General features: G+C 42.0%; 1 pseudogene; it reads left to right on the top strand.

The window, feature by feature from the left end:
• The first annotated feature begins 4,512 nt into the window (after nucleotides 1–4,512).
• LOC123405278 lies at nucleotides 4,513–9,941 on the top strand (annotated as a pseudogene).
• The last annotated feature ends 2,568 nt before the right edge of the window (nucleotides 9,942–12,509 follow it).

Genomic DNA, 12,509 nt, shown 5'->3' with positions numbered 1-12,509 from the left:
TAGCTCCAAAAAGACATAATTAGGTAATTTAGCTCCAAGAAGAGGAGAAGAAATAGGACAAATGAAAAGAAAGAAGAAGAAGAAGAAGAAGAGAAGAAGGAGAAGGAGGAGAAGGAGGAGGAGGAGGAGGAGGAGAAGGAGGAGAAGGCCAAGGACCTTCTAGTCCTTCTCCTCCACCTCCTCCTCCTTCTCCTCCTTCTTCTTGATTTCTTCTTCTTCTCCTCCTCCTCCTCTTTCTTCTCCTCTTTCATATTATCCTTGCTTTAATTTCCCCAACAATGACATAATTAGCCCATTTAGCTCCAAAATGCCATAATAAGCTCAAAATGGCATAAGAACCTTGGTTAGCTCATAAATATTATATACTTAGCTTGTTTTCCTCTAAAATGGGATAATTAGCCCATTTAGCTCCAAAAAGACATAATTAGGTAATTTAGCTCCAACAAGATGAGAAGAGGAGAAGAAATAGGCAAAATAAAATAAAGAAGAAGAAGAAGAAGAAGAAGAAGAGAAGAAGGAGAAGGAGGAGGAGGAGGAGGAGAAGAAGGCCAAAGACCTTCTAGTCCTTCTCTTCCTCCTCCTTCTCCTCCTTCTCCTCCTCCTTCTTGATTTCTTCTTCCTCTCCTCCTCCTCCTCTTTATTCTCGTATTTCATATTATCCTTGCTTTAATTTCCCCAACAATGACATAATTAGCCCATTTAGCTCCAAAATACCATAATAAGCTCAAAATGGCATAAGAACCTTGGTTAGCTCATGAATATTATATAGTTAGCTTGTTTTCCTTTAAAATGGGATAATTAGCCCATTTCGCTACAAAAAGACATAATTAGGTAATTTAGCTCCAACAAGAGGAGAAGAGGAGAAGAAATAGGAAAAATGAAAAGAAAGAAGAAGAAGTAGAAGAAGAAGAAGAAGAAGAGAAGAAGGAGAAGGAGGAGGAGGAGGAGGAGAAGTAGAAGGCCAAGGACCTTCTAGTCCTGCTCCTCCTCCTCCTTCTCCTCCTTCTCCTCCTTCTTCTTGATTTCTTCTTCTTCTCCTCCTCCTCCTCCTCTTTCTTCTCCTCTTTCTTATTATCCTTGCTTTAATTTCCCCAACAATGACATAATTAGCCCATTTAGCTCCAAAATGCCATAATAAACTCAAAATGGCATAAGAACCTTGGTTAGCTCATGAATATTATATAATTAGCTTGTTTTCCTCTAAAATGGGATAATTCGCCCATTTAGCTCCAAAAAGACATAATTAGGTAATTTAGCTCCAACAAGAGGAGAAGAGGAGAAGAAATAGGCAAAATGAAAAGAAAGAAGAAGAAGAAGAAGAAGAAGAAGAAGAAGAGAAGAAGGAGAAGGAGGAGGAGGAGGAGAAGGAGAAGGCCTAGGACCTTCTAGTCCTTCTCCTCCTCCTCCTTCTCCTCCTTCTCCTCCTTCTTCTTGATTTCTTCTTCTCCTCCTCCTCCTCCTCTTTATTCTCCTCTTTCAAATTATCCTTGCTTTAATTTCCCCAACAATGGCATAATTAGCCCATTTAGCTCCAAAATACCATAATAAGCTCAAAAAGGCATAACAACCTTGGTTTGCTCATGAATATTATATACTTAGCTTGTTTTCTTCTAAAATGGGATAATTAGCCCATTTAGCTTCAAAAAGACATAATTAGGTAATTTAGCTCCAACAAGAGGAGAAGAGGAGAAGAAATAGGCAAAATGAAAAGAAAGAAGAAGAAGCAGAAGAAGAAGAAGAAGAAGAGAAGAAGGGGAAGGAGGAGGAGGAGGAGGAGAAGGAGAAGGCCAAGGACCTTCTAGTCCTTCTCCTCCTCCTCCTTCTCCTCCTTCTCCTCCTTCTTCTTGATTTCTTCTTCTCCTCCTCCTCCTATTTCTTCTCCTCTTTCATACTATCCTTGCTTTAATTTCCACTACAATGACATAATTAGCCCATTTAGCTCCAAAATACCATAATAAACTCAAAATGGCATAACAACCTTGGTTAGCTCATGAATATTATATACTTAGCTTGTTTTCCTCTAAAATGGGATAATTAGCCCATTTCGCTCCAAAAAGACATCATTAGGTAATTTAGCTCCAACAAGAGGAGAAGAGGAGTAGAAATAGGCAAAATGAAAAGAAAGAAGAAGAAGAAGAAGTAGAAGAAGAAGAAGAGAAGAAGGAGAATGAGGAGGAGGAGGAGGACGAGGAGAAGGCCAAGGACCTTCTAGTCCTTCTCCTCCTCCTACTTCTCCTCCTTCTCCTCCTTCTTATTGATTTCTTCTTCTTCTCCTCCACCTCCTCTTTCTTCTCCTCTTGCATATTATCCTTGCTTTAATTTCCACAACAATGACATAATTAGCCCATTTAGCTCCAAATACATAATAAGCTCAAAATGGCATAAGAACCTTGGTTAGCTCATGAATATTATATACTTAGCTTGTTTTCCTCTAAAATGGGATAATTAGCCCATTTAGCTCCAAAAATACATAATTAGGTAATTTAGCTCCAACAAGAGGAGAAGAGGAGAAGAAATAGGAAAAATGAAAAGAAAGAAGAAGAAGAAGAAGAAGAAGAAGAAGAAGAAGAGAAGAAGGAGAAGGAGGAGGAGAAGAACAAGCGGAAGAAGAAGAAGAAGAAGAGAAGAAGGATAAGGAGGAGGAGGAGGAGGAGAAGGAGAAGGCCAAGGTCCTTCTAGTCCTTCTCCTCCTCCTCCTTCTCCTCCTTCTCCTGCTTGTTCTTGATTTCTTCTTCTTCTCCTCCTCATCCTATTTCTTCTCCTATTTCATATTATCCGTGCTTTAATTTCCCCAACAATGACATAATTAGCCCATTCAGCTCCAAAATACCATAATAAGCTGAAAATGGCATAAGAACCTTGGTTAGCTCATGAATATTATATACTTAGCTTGTTTTCTTCTAAAATGGGATAATTAGCCCATTTAGCTCCAAAAAGACATAATTAGGTAATTTAGCTCCAACAAGAGGAGAAGAGGACAAGAAATAGGAAAAATGAAAAGAAAGGAGAAGAAGAAGAAGAAGAGAAGAAGGAGAAGGAGGAGGAGGCGGAGGAGAAGGAGAAGGCCAAGGACCTTCTAGTCCTTCTCCTCCTCCTCCTTTTCCTCCTTCTCCTCCTTCTTCTTGATTTCTTATTATTCTCCTCCTCCTCCTCTTTATTCTCCTCTTTCATATTATCCTTGCTTTAATTTCCCCAACAATGACATAATTAGCCCATTTAGCTTCAAAATACATAATAAGCTCAAAATGGCATAAGAACCTTGGTTAGCTCATGAATATTATATACTTAGCTTGTTTTCCTCTAAAATGAGATAATTAGCCCATTTAGCTCCAAAAAGACATAATTAGGTAACTTAGCTCCATAAAGAGGAGAAGAGGAGAAGAAATAGGCAAAATGAAAAGAAAGAAGAAGAAGCAGAAGAAGAAGAAGAAGAAGAGAAGAAGGAGAAGGAGGAGGAGGAGGAGGAGAAGGAGAAGGAGAAGGCCAAGGACCTTCCACTACTAGGAAAAGGGCTATAGATGATGTAGATACTAATGGCGCACCACACAAGCAGTGCGCCACTACTATATAGTAATGGCGCACCATGTGAGGTGTGCCATTAGTGTGGTGGATACTAATGGCGCATCACACTCTCGGTGCGCCACTACTATATTATTTTTATTTTATTTTATTTTGGAAAACTACTAATGGCGCACCAGCACCTGGTGCGCCATTAGTAACCTGGTTACTAATGGCGCATCTGTTAGTAGTGCGCCACTACTATAAAAAAATTGGTTTTTTTTGCAAACTACTAATGGCGCACCAAAGCTAGTGCGCCATTAGTAACCAGTGTTACTAATGGCGCATCTGTTGGTGGTGCGCCACTACTTTTTTTTTACAGAACTACTAATGGCGCACCAGAGGAGGTGCGCCATTAGTAACTAGGGTTACTAATGGCGCATATGTAGGTGGTGCGCCATTAGTAACCTGGGACCAGCTAGATATTTTGGACAGCCACCTGCCACACTCACTTTCCCCACTTTCATTCTCTCCACCTCCTCCTCCAAGCTTGTCTCGGGTGCCTCCTCCTCCTCACCTCATTTGCACCATAGATTCACCCAAATTAAGTGGTTAAATTACCTTTTTTTGATAGGTAAGTAAGGGGAAAGCTTTTATGTTGTAGATCTACTTTTTTCTCCCTCCAACAACGTGCACATGCACTTTTTATGGCCTAGCTAGATCTACGTATGTTTGTGGTGTTGCATATGTTTGTGGTGTTGCATATATGTTTGTGTTTGCAGGTACCGGTATTTGAAATGCGATAGTTGCCAATATTTTCCCGGAATGTTGATTCATTTCCGTTTCGGCGAGAATGTGGCACTATGTATTCTTTTTTGTCCTATTTTTAGGCAAAGTCATGCCAAAAAAAATTTTGGTTTTAAAATATCGTTTTGCTCTACCCCGCAGGCGACCATGGTCCGCACGATGACCGAAGGCATCGTGAATAGGTTTTTGAGCTCCGCGAAGGCCGAGATGCTTCAAAAGAACGAGACGGGGATAAGATGTCCATGTCGAAGATGCAAGCTGAAGAGCCTTATGGACCCGGATTCTGTAAAGGTGCAGGACCACCTGCTCTTGCGTGGTTTCATGGATGGCTATCGGTGGCAAGGTAATGAAGATGATTATGAAGTCGACCATGGGGTCGGGAAAGAAATGAGGAAGGGCATGAGCAAGACAACCGCGGCGAGGGCGGGCGAGAAGACGAAGAATCTCCAGGACACAGTCATCATGTAGAAGATGCCGGACATGATGATGAGGAAGATGCCGGAGCAGACGAAGGGCATGATCATGAAGATGAAGATGCCGGAGTAGACGACGATGGACCATCGATGGCCTGGGTGCAGGACCCTCATATTCAAGAGCTGCTTCTCAAGCAGACGGATAACGCAAGAGCTTGAGATGTACTTCCCGCCCGCATTCTTCGACGTTATGGTGCATCTGCTGGTCCATATCGTGGAGGATATCATCCAACTCGGGCCGACGTTCCTGCACAGCATGATGCCGTTCGAAAGGATGAATGGTGTCATCAAAGGATACGTTCGCAACATGTCATGTCCAGAGGGAAGCATAGCCAGGGGCTTTCTGACCGAAGAGTGCATCTCCTATTGCACGAATTATCTAGGCATCGAGAACCCCGTTGGTCTGCCCGTCAACAGGCACCTCGGCAGGCTCGCAGGATGGGGTCACCGTGAGGGTCGCCACGAAATGCATGTCGACTTCGAGGGTCGACTCGCCGACTTTGAAAGAGCAAACCTAGTCGCGCTACAACACATAGACATGGTCGATCCTTGGGTCGTAGAGCACAAAACCTTTATTGAGAAGACGTACAATGACCGAGGCCAATAGAGGACGGATGGAGATATAATCAAAGAGCACAACTCATGTTTCACGCGTTGGTTCAAGCAGAAGCTTCTGTCGTACCCTTTACATGAGGATTCTTCCGCGGAAGAACAACTCATATTCGCCTTGTCACAGGGCACCGAGCACAACCTGATGACATATGAGGCGTACGATATCAACGGCTACACATTCTACACCGAGGGAAAGGACATGAAGAGCGATGGTTATCAGAACTCCGGGGTAACGATGGAATCCTACACCGGTAACGACAAGGACAGATACTACGGAAGGATCGAGGAGATCTGGGAGCTGAGCTACATTGGAGAGAAGGTCCCGATGTTCCGTGTCAGATGGGCCAAGACCGTCATAAAAGAAGACCGGTATTTCACCACCATGGTTATACCCCAAGCCAAATCCAAGACCGCGGGCGCAAACGTCACCGCGAAAAATGAGCCATGGGTATTGGTCATGCTTCTTCATTACCGACCCGCCAAAGCCCAGTCGTGTTGTCGTGAGGAGAGGCAAAAGGAAGATCATCGGAATGGATAGAGTCGCCAGTGAGCAAGACTTCGACAAGTACGGCGACCCGAAGATGGAACATGACGACGATGATGAAGTACCATCATACACCACAAGAAGAAGCGGGACCACCCTACCTAAAGGACGTCCGTTCAAGAGAAGAACTCCATTTACGAAAAATAAGGGCAAGAAGATTGTGAACAAACAGCTAGCTAATATTGATTGTATTTAAATTGTAGCCTTCATTTCTCGATTGTATTTCGACATTTTCAAATTTGATGATATTTCTTCATATTCAATATGAAAAAATATTGAATATTCATGAGGACACTCGATCTCGATCTCCCCCATCTCGATCGCTATCACCCCTCGCAAGATCCCCCTCGCCGCCGAGCACCCCCCACACCCCCCGCACCCTCCCCCGCTCCACCGCCGCCGCCGTCGGCATACTTACCACTAGAACACCTATTCACAAGATTCAACTCCTATTCATAGGCATCTACTTGTTAGGATTACAAAGGTTTAAACCTGATAGCTAGGTATTTTTCATATGACTAAATATGTATTTTTAAACATAATTAATCAAGTAAGCAAGTACAACATATAATTATGATAATTTGGTATAATTATTTTGGCAAGCTATATAAATAAAATGGCAACTCGGCACAATACAAATGCCATGTACTAGTATGTGATTTTTTCTGACAAGCTACATGAATTAAAGATGGACACAACTAAACACTGAACAACTAAGATGTAAAAATAGTTGACAATTAGTAGTGCCGTCCAAAAAAAAGGAAAAAAAGATGGACACAACTAAACACTGGACAACTAGTAGTGAATTAAAGATGGACACAACTAAACACTAGACAACTAGTAGTGCCGTCCAAAAAAATAAAAGGAAAAAAAAGAGGGGGGAAGAGGATTCGAACCCGCCACCTCCTGCTAGGAGGCAAAACCCAAGCACCACTGCGCTACTACTTCGGAGGTTAACAACGTAGAGAAGGCGCACCTCATATAAATGCGCCATTACTATATAAAAAAAACATTCTAATGGCGCACCGCTTGGGGTGCGCCATTCCTAAGCCGGCTGCCCTCGCGCCCTCATCTCTTCTCCCGCGGCCTCCCCCTACCCCCTTTCCACACCGCCCAGCAGCGCCCGCCGTCTCCCCGAACCCTAGCTCCGCCACCGCGGAGGAACACCACCTCCCCGACCTCACCGTCCTCGGTCGCCACCTCAAGCCCCCTGCAAGACCCACGCCGTCCTCGTCCTCTCCACCGGCAGCGCCCCTTCCTACGCCCCTGCAGCGCTGATCCTCTGCCGTCGCCGCCGCCCCGGACCTGCCCAAGCAGGTCCGCCCCCCTCCGTCGCCAACAAGGAGCTACACATCGCGCTCGACACCGACCCGCGGTGAGGCACGCACATCCTCCTCATAGGAGAGGCCGACGCTCCACATCGCCTTCTGTATCACCTGACGATTTGGCATTTCCTTTCTGCTATAAATAATACATCCGGCTATCAACGTTAATCTAGTGAACTGAAGATGAGTTCCATTTTTACAGCTCTTACGTCTTTGGAGAGGATGTGGGTTTCGGCGGCGTCTTCCGCTGCACGACACGGCTAGCCGAACGATTCGGGAAACAGAGAGTATTCAATACGCCATTGTGTGAACAGGTGCATCTTTACTTGCCGTACCCGCTTAAGTTTACGGCAACACTACGGCAAAATGTGAAAGAAAAAAAATAGTGTTTACAGTCTGCTATGCTTGACTACAGACATACATTTGAGTTCACTATGCTGAAGTTCGTATGGCTTAGGTGTAGTAGTGCAGTAAGTCCTTAATTCAGCATTACACGTGTTCTGGGAAAAATTATAAAACCAACAAATAACTCTGGAAACAAAAACGATGGACCAGATCTGAATTTTGTACTATTCACTGTCTGATTTATCTTTCCTGATTTGTTTATGAAACTGTACACAAGAGTTGGAGTTGAAATTATGTGTCATGATGTAGGTGTATTATCGTTCTGTCATTATTTGTTCTTGGATTATTTTTTCCTGACATTCAGACGTGTTTTCATGCATTCTAGTGCACTTGTATATGCCTTAAATGTGCTTGCGCATGCTATATGCCCTCTTCTGACCAGTGATCAGTCCTTCTCAAACATGGTATTGCCAGATTTGCTATTGGCTTAGCAGCAATAGTGAGTCAAAGACAAAATTGAAGTTTTCTTGTAAAAATACATTTTAGGTTCCTTGGTTTACCAATAGTAATTTGTTAATAAGTTTTTTGCAAGTACTGCATTTAGGAAACATACATCTTATTAGTAATTATGATTTATGTCGCTTGAATTTGTGGAGCCTAAAGATTCCTTTGGATGGGAGAATGGATATGTCATATGTAATTTATCATACATCATTAATTCCAGTCAAAATATTTACATGGAACAGAAGCCTTACAATCCACCTTTCACTGGAAAATAAGGGAACCTTACAATCTTGCGTCACTGAGTAACCTTTTGCAAGTGAAGGAATCACTATTCACTTCTATCATCTTCGCAATGGAAGCCTCATATTATTTTCTTATCTTCAACATGCAGGACAATAGAACTATTGCTGAAATCCAGTTTGCAGATTATATCTTTCCAGCATTTGATCAGGTATGTCTCTGATTCCATTCAGGATTATTTTACCTACAAGAGTTCTTTCCTTATGGACAGCAGACACTTTTAAATGGTTGCTATATAGACTGCATTATATTACTGTGTTATCTTAGTTGATGGAAGTACCTTGTCTACTTGTTGCCCGAGATTATTGGAGCTTCACTTTCTTAGTGGACTCTGGAATCTGCATTGTCACTATCGCATTCAGTTATAAAACCATTTTAGTTCTTGAACATTGTCAAGTTGACTCAATTTATATAAATTTGATCAATGTCTTGTTCCAACCTGTTCATACCACTTCTGATGCAGATTGTCAACGAAGCCGCTAAATTCAGATACCGAAGTGGAAATGAATTTAACTATGGAGGTAACCATTTTTCCCTGCAGAAAAAAAAATTGTTTCCCATTTTGAAAGGGATCGTTCCATGTCCCATGCTGATTTTCATATTGTTTAATAGTGAAACATCCTGAAGTTGTCATCCCTTATTTTCTAGGTTTAACAATTCGATCTCCATATGGAGTCACCAGAGGCTTTCTTCTGCCATGTTCCTGGCCTAAAGGTTAGTCTGTATATCTAACGCTCTCTGCCAATATTTGTAATCATTTATAGTAAATAGTTAGGATACAAGTGGAAACCACATTGCCTAGTTGACTAAGATTTTTATTTGTAAAATCAGGTAGTATAACAATATCAAGCATCATTTTCTCGTACTCCTGTTTGACGCTCTACGACATTTCTGAAATTGTGTACAGAAATTTATGTTCTTGTTTCCTAAGTACTAAGAAAAATGCTATTTCAGGTTGTCATACCTCGGAGTCCACGTGAGGCCAAGGGACTTTTGCTGGCCAGCATTCGTGACCCAAACCCAGTCATATTTTTCGAGCCAAAGGTAGAGCAAAAATTTGAATGAAGTTTCTCAGTTCGTTAAGACTCGTATATATCCATCTGGTATATCCATCTGGTAGAATAAGCGCAAGAGAACAGCTGATGGACAATATTGAATTGATTATTTGGAATGCTCTTACAAGCAGCTTTCCTCTCTTAACAGTGGCTGTACCGTTTGTCTGTTGAAGAAGTTCCTCAGGGGGACTATATGCTTCCTTTATCCCAGGCGGAAGTGCGTATATCTCCATCCTGCGTATTGTTTTTGTGACGAGGGAACCCAAAAATATTTATGCAATCTTTATACTTTTGGTGATCCACAAAGGAAGTGATATAACACTTGTTAGTTGGGGAGCTCAACTTGCAGTGCTGGAACAAGCATGTGAAGATGCTTCAAAGGTCAGTTATTCACGCTAGTTCTTGTATGTCTCTGTGAATTGGTACTAACGTTTTCTTTGGCTAGTGCATAGAGATGCCGTCGTATGTCGTGTACAAGGGTAAGGTTCCAGGAGTCTACGACGACTGGGAGGAGTGTTGGAGACAGGTTCACCGATTCAGCGGTAACAGTTACAAAGGGTACATCACAAGGGCGGAGGCGGAAGTTAGATACACGCGCTATCTAGCGGGAGACAGGAGGGAGCGTTGGAGGAACCGGATGAAGACCAGTTTCATTGCGATTATGCTCATCGTGATGACCGCACCTCTCTTCTATATGTGATGGTAGTTTAGATGGTCGATATATCGACTTGTAATGTGAAGACAAACTCGCTACTCGCGGTCTCGAGACTTGTAATGTTCTAACTTTGTTCGGTATTTTAAATTTGGAGACAAATATGATGAATTGTATTCGGAGACTAATCTTCTATTGTATTCGATAAATCTGTTGTTTATATGTTGTGCTATCTATATTCCGTGCAATAATATATTTTTTAATTTGTGCAAATATCATAAAAAATAAAATAAACACCTAATATTCATACTAGTGGCGCATCACTAAGCACACTAGTGCGCCATTACTAAGCCAGAGCATATGGGTAAATATGGCCCTGGGAGGCATACTAATGGCGCACCATAAGCTATACTAATGGTGCACCAGGATATATACTAATGGCGCACCAGTATCTATACTAATGGCGCACCGGGATCTATACTAATGGTGCACCAGGATATATACTAATGGCGCACTACCTGGTGCGCCATTAGTATACCAGATACTAATGGCGCACCGTGAGCAATACTAATCGCGCACTACCTGGTGCGCCATTAGTATACCAGATACTAATGGCGCACTTGTAGTGCGCCATTAGTAAAGAAATCTAATGGCGTGATGCTAGTGGCGCACCTATAGTGCGCCATTAGTAGCAAAAAATGGTGCGCCATTAGCAAGCCTTTTCCTATTAATGTTCTAGTCCTTCTCCTCCTCCTCCTTCTCCTCCTTCTCCTCCTTCTTCTTGATTTCTTCTTATTCTCCTCCTCCTCCTCTTTCTTCTCCTCTTTCATATTATCCTTGCTTTAATTTCCCCAACAATGACATAATTAGCCCATTTAGCTCCAAAATACCATAATAAGCTCAAAATGGCATAAGAACCTTGATTAGCTCATGAATATTATATAGTTAGCTTGTTTTCCTCTAAAATGGGATAATTAGCCCATTTAGCTCCAAAAAGACATAATTAGGTAATTTAGCTCCAACAAGAGGAGAAGAGGAGAAGAAATAGGCAAAATGAAAATAAAGAAGAAGAAGCAGAAGAAGAAGAAGAAGAAGAAGAAGAAGAGAAGAAGGAGAAGGAGGAGGAGGAGGAGGAGAAGGAGAAGGCCAAGGACCTTCTAGTCCTTCTCCTCCTCCTCCTTCTCCTCCGTCTCCTCCTTCTTCTTGATTTCTTCTTCTTCTCCTCCTCCTCCTCTTTCGTCTCCTCTTTCATATTATCCTTGCTTTAATTTCCCCAACAATGACATAATTAGCCCATTTAGCTCCAAAATACCATAATAAGCTCAAAATGGCATAAGAACCTTGGTTAGCTCATGAATATCATATACTTAGCTTGTTTTCCTCTAAAATGGGATAATTAGCCCATTTAGCTCCAAAAAGACATAATTAGGTAATTTAGCTCCAACAAGAGGAGAAGAGGAGAAGAAATAGGAAAAATGAAAAGAAAGAAGAAGAAGCAGAAGAAGAAGAAGAAGAAGAGAAGAAGGAGAAGGAGGAGGAGGAGGAGGAGAAGGAGAAGCAAGGACCTTCCAGCCCTTCTCCTCCTCCTCCTTCTCCTCCTTCTCCTCCTTCTTCTTGATTTATTCTTCTTCTACTCCTCCTCCTCTTTCTTCTCCTCTTTCATATTATCCTTGCTTTAATTTCCCCAAAAAGACATAACTAGCCCATTTATATCCAAAATGCCATAATAACCTCAAAATGGCATAAGAACCTCGGTTAGCTCATGAATATTATATACTTAGCTTGTTTTCCTCTAAAATGAGATAATTAGCCCATTTATCTCCAAAAAGACATAATTAGGTAATTTATCTCCAAGAAGAGGAGAAGAAATAGGAAAAATGAAAAGAAAGAAGAAGAAGAAGAAGAGAAGAAGGAGAAGGAGGAGGAGGAGGAGGAGAAGGAGAAGGGCAAGTACCTTCTAGTCCTTCTCCTCCTCCTCCTCCTCCTCCTATTTCTTCTCCTCTTTCATATTATCCTTGCTTTAATTTACACAACAATGACATAATTACCCCATTTAGCTCCAAAATACCATAATAAGCTCAAAATGGCATAAGAACCTTGGTTAGCTCATGAATATTATATACTTAGCTTGTTATCCTCTAAAATGGGATAATTAGCCCATTTAGCTCCAAAAAGACATCATTAGGTAATTTAGCTCCAACAAGAGGAGAAGAGGAGAAGAAACAGGCAAAATGAAAAGAAAGAAGAAGAAGAAGAAGAAGAAGAAGAAGAGAAGAAGGAGAATGAGGAGGAGGAGGAGGAGGAGAAGGCCAAGGACCTTCTAGGCCTTCTTCTCCTCCTCCTTCTCCTCCTTCTCCTCCTTCTTCTTGATTTCTTCTTCTTCTCCTCCTCCTC

Source organism: Hordeum vulgare, chromosome 6H (genome assembly GCF_904849725.1).
Source record: "Hordeum vulgare subsp. vulgare chromosome 6H, MorexV3_pseudomolecules_assembly, whole genome shotgun sequence".
NCBI lineage: Eukaryota > Viridiplantae > Streptophyta > Magnoliopsida > Poales > Poaceae > Hordeum > Hordeum vulgare.
Note: the sequence above shows the minus strand (reverse complement) of the source record. Positions and strands in the feature narration are given on the sequence as shown.